Source organism: Schistocerca serialis, chromosome 1 (genome assembly GCF_023864345.2).
Source record: "Schistocerca serialis cubense isolate TAMUIC-IGC-003099 chromosome 1, iqSchSeri2.2, whole genome shotgun sequence".
Lineage (NCBI taxonomy): Eukaryota > Metazoa > Arthropoda > Insecta > Orthoptera > Acrididae > Schistocerca > Schistocerca serialis.
The window spans coordinates 1,208,355,822-1,208,368,950 of NC_064638.1; positions in this window are offsets into that span (position 1 = coordinate 1,208,355,822).

Consider the following 13,129-nt stretch of genomic DNA (forward strand, 5'->3'; position numbering starts at 1 on the left):
TCAAGTTCTGCACAAGCTATTTCTTAAATATTTCCAACTTGTAGTACGCACGCTAGTAATTCAGCTTAACTTAAGCACTCGGAAGTAATTCAACTTATTGCTACACGTGGTTTCATTGCGACCGTTGGTCACTTCCGAAGATTACTACGATCCCCTTAATATTACCTGCCTGACATTTAATTCTCCCCACAAAAGTTCCTGAAATAGAGAAATTATTATTCCAAACTACTCTTAAGTATTTCACATGCATACCATGTCTCCACTCTTTTGTCTTTACGGAGCACACCTAAGACAGGTCTTACCAACACTAGATCCAGCGGCAGAGTGCTGAAACATGGCCGTTCTTTAGGTCATCCCGCACCTCCGTCCAGGTGGGGGAAGACCATGCTACCCATTGGTCAGCCACATTTCAGGCGCTCAAAGCTCCGGTAAATTTCATCGCTTTGGTTCCACCAAAGGTGACCAAAAGATCGTCTCAAAGATGATCATATATTCACACTCACTATCTGCAGTTAGCAGACGACCATACATTCATTAATTTCGCAGATCTCACCAAACTGGATGTAGGGATTTATTTTGTGGGAGTGCACCTGTGATCAATTAAATAAATAAATTGTCATTCTTTCCCACACTGGTATCCGGCTTCGCTGTATTAATTGAAATTGAGTTATTATTAGAAAAAATATGTTGTTCTGACAAGAATAATGAAGTACGTAGTACCTATTTTCAATGTCGGGCGGTACTGTACCCTTTAAAGTTGATGATTAATGGTGATAAATAGTAACGTTAAACAGTTTATAGTGAATCAATGAAATGTTGAGTACCAAATATGTCGAAGTAGAAACCCCCTCCCCCTGTCCAAATTTACTTTTTTTCATGAAATCAGTCTGTTTGATTAAGCAATTGGGTACTGTAGTTTTGTTTCGAGCGGCTTAACTTTCCTTGTATTGCTGAACCATCTTTTATCTAAATCTAAAGTGAAGTCTGTCAGGTAAACAGGGAGTTGCAATCTTTTCTGCTGTCCTAGTCAGCTTCATTACGTGTGCCTATTTAGATTGGCGAATAATAGTGTACTACCAACCACATATATTGTTATCGATGCATAATAGTAGTCTAACTACTGTTATTTGCCATACCTCTGAACTAGTGACTTATTTGAAAAAACGAGTTAAAGTCTGATGCTTATTCCTTAGGTTAACACGCACTGTCATTACACTTGTTTTTGTGGTTTTGCTGTCCGGATAGGTAACTGTATTTCTGTTTGTTACATTGCTTATTATTAACAGTATAGTATAAGAATATTTCAGTTGGCTTTGCATCACAGTATGTTTTGGAAACCAATTCAGAGAATACAAAATACACGCAAGTATTGCATCTGGTTTTACATATCAGGATAGTAAATAACACACACAAGTCGAAAGAAGGAATATTACATGACGAGCACAGAAGTATATTTTCAGAGGAGAGGACACGAGCTAAGCTGTTGGGGAACCAGAAACAATAAGTCACTAGAGGGCTGCATGAGAGGCAGGTCGCGAACATGAATGCAGAAACTTTCATCTCTGATTTAATACATCACTGTCGAAGTATTATTGCTTCTCGTACACAACCCCGAGTGTCTCAAGCAAGTTCTGAGTAGCGACAGGCTGTTACGTAAATATTACACGCAATATTATGTACAATTAGGAAATGACTTCGAATGTGTGTACTAGGATCATTTCCAGCTGTGACGATTGTTACAGCGATGGCAGGTCCGCGTTCTCGGGGATCATTTCCAAGTGTGACGATTGTTACAACGATGGTAGGACCGTGTTGTCGGGTCATTATCCTGTTTCAGCACGATGGGTAAGTGATTTCGGCACATGGCTTTGCGCTTGCGAGATTTCGGATTTTGTGTCTTCAAAGGTTAACTACGCAGATGACCGATTGGTCGCGTGATGGAAATGTTGAATCCCGATCGTTTGTTCAGTTTTTTATTATGCGCAGAGGGGCAAGAGTATATCTTAGAATCATAATTGAAAGTCCGCATGGTAATGCAAAATTAATTAACGCAAGCGGAAGTTCCATTACACATTATTTTTCCCTATTCAAACATATTTACATCCAGGTTTTGAAAGTAAAATAGCATTCTTCCCGTTACCGAGATAGTCAGGCGGGTTTGATTAATACCTTCTAAAGTCCATAACCTTCCCTGCTAAGTTCCAAGCTAAAGCGAATACCATTCCTTTATGGATACACATTTAGAGTAGTGTACAACAATCTGGTGTGACGAGAAAGATGTACATAATCATCGTCCAGTTTCCTTACTGTCATATTTTCCCCAAAATATTCAAAAAGGTAATGTATTCAAGAGAAATTGTTCATACCGCAGCTTAGATTCCAGAACAGTTTATCGACTGAGAATGGAATTTATACATTCCACACCAAATATTACAAGCGTCAAATAATAAAATATCATCAATTATTATTTCTGTGATTTTTTTCAGAGCGGTTGACTGTATACATCGTGTTACATCCCTAGAAAAACTTACGTTTTATGGAGTCGATGGCCTTACATCCTATTAGTTTGAATCACACGAAACAAACAGAAAGCATGAAGTTGTACTGAATAACTCAAACAATTTTGGAAGGGTAGAAATTTCTTTGGCTGGGAAGAAATCAAAAAGGAAGTAACACAGGGTTCAATTTTGAGTGCACCTCTATTCCTTATATCCATACGTAAATGACATTCCACTCAACATTCAAGAAGTAGAGCTGGTACTTTTAGCAGTCGACTGTAGCGTTATAATAAATTGCATTAGAGAGAAAGCAATAGAAGAGCTTATTAATGATTTTTGCGAAGAACTATTAGGTGGTTCCCTGAAAAGAAAATCTTCTCAAATTTTGAGAAAAGACGCTGTATCCAGTTCTGTAGAACAAACACAGTCATCCTAACAACTAAGTAGCTCATGAACAGAATTCAGTAAATAGTGTTGAATGCCCCAAGTTTTTGGGTGTACATACTGATGAAAACTTGAACGGGAAGATGCATTTGTTGGCCTTCTGAGACAATTAAGTGCAGCTACGTCATCTCTTCGTATAACTGTTGATCTTGAAAAAATCAACCTCTTGACATTTTTTGCCATGTTTCCACTGAACAATGCCTCACTATATAATTTCCTGGGCTACCTCATCAATTAGAAAGAAAATAATGATTGCACAAGAGAGAGCAATTACAATAACAGGTCATGTTCACCCACAATCACCATGTAGGTACCTCTCCAAGGAACTGGGCATTTTAACTGCACAGTACATATATTCGTAAATGGAATTCGTCATAAAAAGTACATCACAGTTTGGGAAGAACAATTATGCCCATACATACAACTGCAGTGGAAAGAATAATCTTCATTACATAATACTGCAGCTTTCAGTGGCTCAGATAAAAGTTTAATATGCGATAGCAAACGTTTTCGATCATTGACCCAATAATATGAAATGTCTGGCAGGCAGCAAAGCAAGATTAAAATCTAAAAAAAACTATTTCTCCTGGATAACTCCTTCTCCATGGACGTATTTCCATTTAAAAACTGGCAATTTGTTACAAAGTTTTTGATCGTATTTGCATGAATAGGACTGAAAATAGTAAGTTCGTTAATGTTAACAATGATGTGTAGACACATTCTGTAAACTGACTCCTTCCACATAATTTAGATGAAATAATAGCTCAAACGGTTTGTGGAACATGCAATGTAGCTAATTAACTAACTAACTAGTAATGTATACGTAGGATGTCGGATGAACGAGAACTATGGTAAAATATTGCCGACTTATTGCAATTTTCTTGAGGCTCGGGAAATTATGGGAATCGAGCACACAAAGTTTAATCTTTTTGTTTCAGATACTCTGAAGATATGTTAAATTTTCTTGCTTGAATATTCAGCGCGTAAGTTAGTAGCCCCTATGCTCCTGCTACCGTTTTTTTGTCCCCACCTTTTATATTGTGGGAAATCTACAAAACATAGTTCATTGACATTTAGAAAAGCTGAAGCATAAGAAATCGGCAAAACGAGGAAGTGGAAGAATGTATACTTCCAGATTTGACGGAGTTGTAACAATACATAATATGTAACTGATATCCATGTTATGCACGCTAGCAAAATACACAATGTCACATACATATTCCTTGCCCTTCACTTTCCAAAACAAATAGTTCAAATTTTTTTTTGTTTTTGCTTTGAGTCATCAGTCTTCTGAGTGATTTGATGCGGTCTGCCACGAATTCCTCTCCTGTGCTAAACTCTTTACCTCGGAGTTGCACTTGCAACCTAGGTTATCAATTATTTACTGGGTTTATTCCAATCTCTGTCTTCATCTACAATTTTTAGCCTGTACTGCTCCCTCTAGTACCATGGAAGTTATTCATTCCATGATGTCTTAACTGATCTCTTTGCATTCTGTCTCTTCTTCTTGTCAGAGTTCTCCATACATTCCACCTCTCATCGATTCTGCGGAGAACCTCCTCATTCCTTACCTTATTAGTCTACCTAATTTCCAACATACTTCCGTAGCCCTACATCTCAAATGCTTCGATTCTCTTCTTTTCCGGTTTTCCCACAGTCTATGTTTCACTTCCATAAAATTCTGTTCTCCAAACGTACATAAGGGTAAGTTCATCCTCAAATTCCTAGATACTAGTTAGACTTTGCTTGACCCGGAATGCCCTTTATTCCATTGCTCAAATGGTTAAAATTGCTCTAAGCACTGTGGTACTTAACATCTGAGGTCATCAGTCCCCTAGACTAAGAACAACTTAAACCTAACTAACCTAAGGACATCACACACATCCATGCCCGAGGTAGGATTCGAACATGCGACCGTAGCAGCAGCGCGGTTCCGGTCTGAAGCGCCTAGAACTGCTCGGCCACAGCGGCCGGCTTTGCCATTGCTAGTCTGCTTTTCACCTCCTTGCTCCATCTGTCGTAGGCCATTTTGCTGCTTAGGTAGAAGAATTCCATAACTTCATCTACTTCTTGATCACCAATTCTGATGTTTCTCGTTGTACTTATTTTTCTCACTACTTTCGCGTTTCTTCGATTTATTCTCAATACAGATTTGGTAATTATTAGATTCTTCATTTCATTCACCAGATCCTCTAATTCTTCTTCACCTTTACTGAGGATTGCAGTGTCATCTGCGAATCTTGTCATTGATATGCTTTCACCTTGAATTTTAATTTCACTCTTGAACCTTCCTTTTATTTCCGTCATTACTTCTTCGTCGTTTAGACAGAAGAGTTCGCCATTGGCTTGAAGAAAGGAAAATAAGAGCGAATGATTTGGCCATCCATATCGGCCCACATGGATCCCAACGAATATTTATGTGTCATAATCGAGAGACCAGTTAGTGCTTAAAATCCTACACCGGCAACACTTTCGGAGTTATGGACGGTTAAAGAGGCATCGTGGCTCAAGATTTCTGTAGGGGACTTCCAACGACTTGTTGAGTCCATGTCACATCGAGCTGCCGCGCCGCGCAAAAGGAGGTCGGACACTATATTACCAGGTGTCCCACAAGTTTTATCACCTCAGTCTATGTGCCGAGAAAAACTGTGAGCGGTAGCAAATAACCGCCGTGGTTCGATTGTATCGTTAGAAAACTACTCCGAAAGCAAAGAGAACTTCTCCCCAGAATTCAACCTAGACGAACAAAAGAAAAAATGAAGTAAACCCAATTTGACTCGAGGAGAATCATCAGTGAACCGTTCAGCGATTTCGAAAGTAATATTCTATCTTGCAATATGCCAGAATGTCGCAAAAAGTTGTCAAATTTATAAGAAAAATATGTTCACTTCGATAGCTGAGTGGTTGCAGGCACGGTAGCTCAGCGTGTTCGGTCAGAGGGTTAGCTACCCTCTGTAATAAAAATAACTGAGTGAACGGATCAACGAACAATCTGAACGGGTGTCATGAGACGTCCGCCCCGAACATACACAACGAACAAAATAGAATAAAATGAGATCAACAAGAAAAAGTGGTCAGCGCGGCGGAATGACATGCAAAAGGGCCCGGGTTCGATTCCCGGTTGGGTTGGAGATTTTTTTCCGCTCATTGACTGGGTGTTGTGTTGTTTTCATCATCATATCATCCCCGTCGACACGAAAGTCGCCGAAGTGGCGTCAACTAAAGAGACTTGCGCCAGGCAACTGGTCTACCGGACGGGAGGCCATAGCCACGCGACATTTCATTTCAGTAAGAAAAATTGAAGCCGTCTCCCCAAATACGCAGTGACCATAATGGTATCGAGACGGAGGGTGATGGAGATACGGACGAAATACTAGACTGATTACCGCGAAATTACTTCACGAGGTAATTGTTCCACATTTCAGTCACCACACAATCTTGTAAATGACATGCATTGAAGTAAGAGAGCACAGGATATAAAAACAAGAGCTTTCAACAGAGGAAAGTTGATTGGGCCTGATGAGACACCAATACGATTTTACATGATGTGAGAGAAATTGATCCTGTTCTAATAGCAGTCTACTGCAGGTAGCTGGAGATACGAAGCGTTGATAGGGATTGGAAAAATACTCAGGTCATTTCCGTTTTCAAGAAGGATCGTCGAACAGAAGCACATAACTTGAAGGCTATATCTAAAACGGCAGACTCTTTTATGAAGATTTTGGAATGTGTTTTAACCTCGAGTATAACAAAAGTGTGTAGACAGTAAGTTGGAAGTGTGAGTTTTACCGGAGCGTGCCAGCGAAACGTCCCTGCAATGGCACTTTCCTCTCGGTGGCTCAGTTGGATAGAACGTCTGCCATGTAAGCAAGAGATTCCAGGTTTGAGTCCCGGTGGGGGATCACATTTTCAACTGTACCCCTTGATATATATCAATGCCTGTAAGCAGCTAATGGTCTGGATTCCATTGTAATTTCATCGTAATGGAGGTGGTTTGCCTTTGCCTTACTCCGCCCGTAATGGGGATGAATGATGATGATGAAGACGACACAACAATACCCAGTCATCTCGGAGAACGTGAAAACCCAGTCCACGCCGGGAATCGAATCCGGTACCCGCGCTCGGGAAGCGAGAACGCTACCGCGAGACCATGAGTGGCGGACAGGAAATACATACCATTCACTAAAATGAATCCAGTGTTCCAGTCACAAGATTGTATCAGACACATTGCCATCAACATTAACACATGCTTGTGCACGAAAGTGATACAGGAAAAGTGTTGCATGTTACAAATCGATGAAACATTACGTAAAAATACCTAAAAAATGTAAATAAACGAAATAATATCAAACCATTGTAAGTTTTTGAAGACAGACTGAGACATAGCGCCTTCGCGTCGCTCCTGTCACTTGTTAGGACGATATCGTGATAGGTATGAGTCATCGACAGATGTCACCAGCTGACATGGACCTGAGTTACAGAGCTGCATGTAGTTGTACTAGTAGGCGGCAGAGGTCAGTAGTCGACGGATAGTGCTAGCAGTCGTAGTCAAAACAATGTTGTAAAGTTATGTGTGACTAAAATTTAATGTATTTGCATAATTATAATTGTTTTATATGTGTAGTAAATTAGCAGTGTTAGTGTTGTATGAGTGAAGAAGAACAGAAGTAAATGAAAATTGTTTTGATTATTCACGAAGTACCAGTTGAACTATACAGGGGATTTAATATAATTAAATGTGCAGTCAGTTTATGGTACTAATAAATCGTGAGTAGAACACAAATTAATCGGTAATTTCAGAAGGAGTAATTTTATATTTGATACTTTTCTAAATTTATTTATTTAGCAATTGTTATAGAAAGAAATGTTTTACTATGATTGGTCATTGTAGTAAAGCGCGGGTTAGCGCGGGGTAATACTGCAACCTGATTTGCTGTTTGTGATATCAGCCAATCAGAAAAATGCAGGTTCGCGCCAATCTATGCTGGGAGCAAAGCCTTTGGTGTGATCTAGGTCAGTCGGGGCTGAGGGTTCGAACTAGTAAGATGTCATTGAAAGCAGCTCCGACGAAAGTACTATAAAATCGCGGAAAATTGCTAATTACGAGTTCGCGAAGTAGTACAAAGCGTATTTAAGTGAACGGTATAGTGGAAGTCGTGTGGAATTTCGGACGGAATATCAAAATTATTGCTTTTGGCTGTTAGTTAAAACCGCGTGGTGTGTTTTACGATCTAAGACTGGAACAGGTATTACGTGTAGAGCAGAGTGCACAACATTTGATCCAGCATTTTCATAACTAAACGATCCAGTAAACTCCATTAACTTCGGTAACAGGTGTAAATACCATAAACTGGCTACGTGTGTGATTGTGGTGTGCGTGGGAGCTTTACATTGTGTAGACTAGAGTTGGGCAACACGATTCTTTTTCCCGATTCGATTCCTACGATTCAATCTCACATTGCGAATCGATTCCTACGATTCGTTCACGATTCATTCTAGTCTGCGATGGCACGATTCGTGCGGAATGCAAAAAGTTGTACATCTTACTCACAGATGGCAGGACTTGTCTGAAATTGTCAATGGGGTTAGGATCGAACTGTGTCATGATATGATATGCCAGAAATAGTTTTATTTATGACATGCATATGACGTTACAAGTGTTATTCTCGATTTATACGTGTAATGCCTTAATTGATGAAAGGTCAAGTCTGATTTGATTGCATTTATTGTTTTATTTCAGTATGCCAGGAAAGAGGAGTCGATTTGTGCGAAAGGTGGTGCAAAATTTCGTGGTATGCCAGTGTGGTTGTGGGGCTTGAACGTATCTAACTACAGACGTCTGTTTTATAGTAACAAAATCTAGCAGTGAGGCAGACGTGGCTTGACTCATCTCATCCTATGTTTTTTTGTGCTAAGATGTCTTTCTAAGTCCACCCTTCTAATTCATAATGCAGCTGACAGCCCTCCCACACAACAAATTTAGCTTAACTTTCATTTCTTCTAAATACAAAGCATAGGTATTTTGCTTGTAATTTGTCTGAGAACTTGCCGCTGTCACTACTATTTACGTGAGAAGACGACACCGCCAAGTGTCAGCTTAGTTTTCACGAGTAATATTACGGCCCACGAACTTCGTTTGTTCGTTACGAGCTTCCTTTGTTCACACGCATCCTCCACTTCACTGTCATCTGGCGGTCGTAATCATTCGGCACGACTCGGCATCATTCGGAAGTTGCCTTCGAAGCATAGCGTACTAACTGTAAGAATCGATGAATCGTTGGAACTTGTAATCGTCACGACTCGGACACACGCAATCGTTCTTACGATTCTTTTGAACGACGATTCGTCCGTATCACTATTCGATTCTTACGATTCTTTATTTAGAGTCGTTCAAATGAACGACTCATTCACGAATCGCCACAACTCTAGTGTAGACACTTAGTACGGACTTGGCAGTATTAACTGTGATCTTTACCGCAAAAATACACCTGAAAATTTACATTGCCAAGTTAAAACTTTTATTTCAGTAGCTGGCCACATCCCGTTTACCGGACAATTCTATGTATGGTGCGACCTGCAGTACACAGTAGTGGTCTAGTATTTTCTACTACAACTTTTAGCTAGACAAATGAACATTGCTGGACACTGGCAGGGCGGTAAAAAGTAACGTGCCGCACCGCAAGACCTTTCGTATTCAGACACGTAATAACATCAGACACATTGTACAGTAACACTGCACCCCTTCATAGCAACATGTGTTATGCATTCAATGCACAGTAGTGAGCGAACTTCCAACCGTATTGAAGTATTCAGTCAACAACAGTGATGTGTGCTAAATTGAGAGCTCGGCCTCACACGAAACTTACATGCCGATAGCTGCCGCTGCGATAAACGTACTTCAGTAGAGTGTATATGTTTATAATACAAATAGTAAGCAAAATTAAATGTATAAAATAAATAAAGTATTAATTATTGTATATGTATGATAGTGATTGGTTGTAATTAATATTTGCTTATCTGGAACGTGGACGTTTAATTATTTGGTATCAGACGCTTGACAATGGCTTTTTAGTAAATGCAATGTTATTCGTAGTTGACCGTGAAATGTGATTCAAATAATCGGACTTCGTATTTAAATCGTTTCCAAAGACTGCTGCGGTAGGTGCGGACTCAAAATCTAAATCTCAATATTAGAATAATTTGCCAGCCATGTCAATACGTCGTACAGAGGTGACTGTCTACTAAACATAAAAAAGTTTACACAGTTAGTTAAATCAGATATATTCAACGAATAAGCCTACAGTTAAATAATTCTACTTACTTTCATAACCATAAATTCTTTACAGAATCGAGTGCCTAGTAAGATTGCAACTCGCAGTGTTCTTATTTAACTTCCAATATGGCGGTGTGCCAGTTAATAAAATATACGTGCTTCCCGCACCAGTTGTTCTGCAAGACCTCCCCCTTCTTAATCAAACATAAGAGTGTCATAATTGTATTTTGTTTTATCAGCGGCATAGCGCTGTAGTTCTGTGCCATAGGCTTTATTTATTTGTCAGAGATTAATTATTTAATTAAGATCTCGCGTTCCCGATGAAACTCACGCACGGCATGCAAATGTGCCTTTATATTGCCCCCTGAATTTCGAGGCGAAAGGACACACCTGCAGGCGAGCAATTCACCTAAAGGCACGAGAAATCTAAGTTATCTACAACTATTTACATGACACACACTATATAGTATATTATATACAAAATTTGAATGACGCGCGTGCGCCGTAAAAGTTCTCATGTTGGTAGAATAGAGTGCGCGCATGCGCAGAAGCGTCTATGTGACTCCGGCACTGCCGTTATATCATAAATTTAGATCACGCGGCACAGTATTGCAGTTCATATTGTTCGTGTGCGCGCGCGTTTCTTAGTCGTTGCGTAAAGAAAATATTCCACCAAGATTACATATGAAGAGTACATTCTATGACAGGTTAACTTAATTTTAAAATTACAATATTTGTTATAATACAATACAACTTTAGATTGTTGAGTATTCTTAGTTACATAGTATTGCATTGAAATGCTTCAAGGAAAAATGTCTTTTTGTTTCAGGTGCGTTGACCTATACACATCGTGTCGTTATTACAGTTTATATTCATCTGCTGCACAGTAATGTTTCACAGGTTAGTGTCGTCGTGGTAAAGTTTTTTGATCACAGTAACATCGCTGTACAACAACGTAATTGATACATAAGCATGTTCATTTCCTATTTCCATTATAGTCGTTGTGATGCAGTTCGTTGTGACAAAAAGCGTTGTTTATTACAGATCGGACGTGACCCGTCGAGTAATTGGTCCATATGCAGTTGGTTTTCGATATTCCGTGGAAGCTTGGTTGCAGAACCTCGGACGGCACATAGCTGGCGTCGATCCTTGGACAGTCCAGGTAAGTGTGTCCGTCACATTTCGAGAACATTCCATTCCCTGAAGTTCCAACCAAAATTCTTCCACTCGTCATGTTGTTTTCTGGACAGGCACGTTGTGACCATTTAATCCAGATAACATCTTGAAGTTAGATACTGTAGCAATGTCACTAGACGATGCACCAATTACGCACTTCACATTTTCAGTTTTTTGCTAAATATAGCTCACCTAAATGTTCGTAGTTACTTATCAAATAAATCGTTCATCGCGTTTACAAAGGTACGATGCATGATGAATGTAATTAACAGTTTCTTTCACATAGGTTTCTGCGTAGTTGCGGACTTAGTGATGTACGTTAATGTCCGTGAACAGTGGTTCACTACGCAATTTTTTTTTAAGTTTTTCACATTTTTGCACTCGTTATCGTTCAAATTTTCACATAGTAACAGTTACATTATACATCATTTTTTAAAAAACATAGATAATCGTACATATACACGTCACCTGTTTTCTTAGCATAAACATAATAGAGTTACACATAAACATGTTTACATCATCATTGCATAGCTATAAATTATTACATTATGTCACATTTGATTACATGAATTGCAGATATTTACGTTCTCTTTAACGGTTTTGCTGGGATTTTATCGATGTTTTTTGTGATGTCATCTGAAATTAAGATAGGTTAGACACAACATTCATTACATCAGTAGGCAAGACCAGGCGTTTTAACTGCTCAACAAATATTCAAAATAATAAGAGAAGGAAAACATTCCTCGCGTTTTGTGCGTGTGTGTATAGTGTCTGTGTGGCCTTGGCTACTGGTAGATGCTTTTCTTGCTGAGAGATGTGCGTCTAATCTATTTCTCGAAGTAAAAGATCACTTCACAGATGACGTCTGTCGGTTCGTCAGGTGTCATACCAAGTCAGTAGTACCTACAGTCACATATGTTCCGTGAAAAATTAATATATCATTCACTGCTACGTAATCATAATATTTAACTTAATATTCAGTCTTCTTGGTAGTGCCGCGGCGTTGAAAGAAAAGTTCTTCTGTCTTCAACTGCGTCACTGGCACAGCTGAAATGAAAATTTCTATACTACTTATTATCTATGTTGTAATTTGTTTTATTTCTCGCCACACAGCAGGTCGTTGAGATAACGGTACGTTATATGTCTTGTGGTAGAAGATCTTGTGAGGCTTAACTTCAATCTTGTACACATACGTGTTGATAACACCTAATCGTTTGGTAAAAACTTGTAAATATTTGGATAACACTTCCTGTAGTTTCATACGTTCATGTACACTGAGAGCTGTAGCTTCATTTATCATATGATCAAGCAATGTTTTCAAGTCCATTAGCTCTGTGTCAGATGAGTGTGTGTGCGTGTCTTGAATGTCTTTGTCAAGTACTAACTGAACCTTGTACCCTGTGCAGTGTTTGTCATGCTTTAGAGTTCTCCTGTCCAAATCAATAATAATTACACTGCCTTTATCATTTAAAATACATTTATCTTTGGAGAAGTCTATAATGCAGTCCTTCTCGCTCATAATATCTAATCCAAATATGTAATTTGTCACAAGGTTTTGTACAACCAGGAATGGCCATTGTACGGTTCCATTACCTATTTTAATGTTTACAAAAACTTGCTTCTTAACCCTACATGACCTATTACCTAGAGCAGTAGTTATTTTACAGTTTTGGGCAGGAAACTTATGCACAGGCTCCAATTCACACATATTTTTATAGAAATCAAAAGACAAAACGCT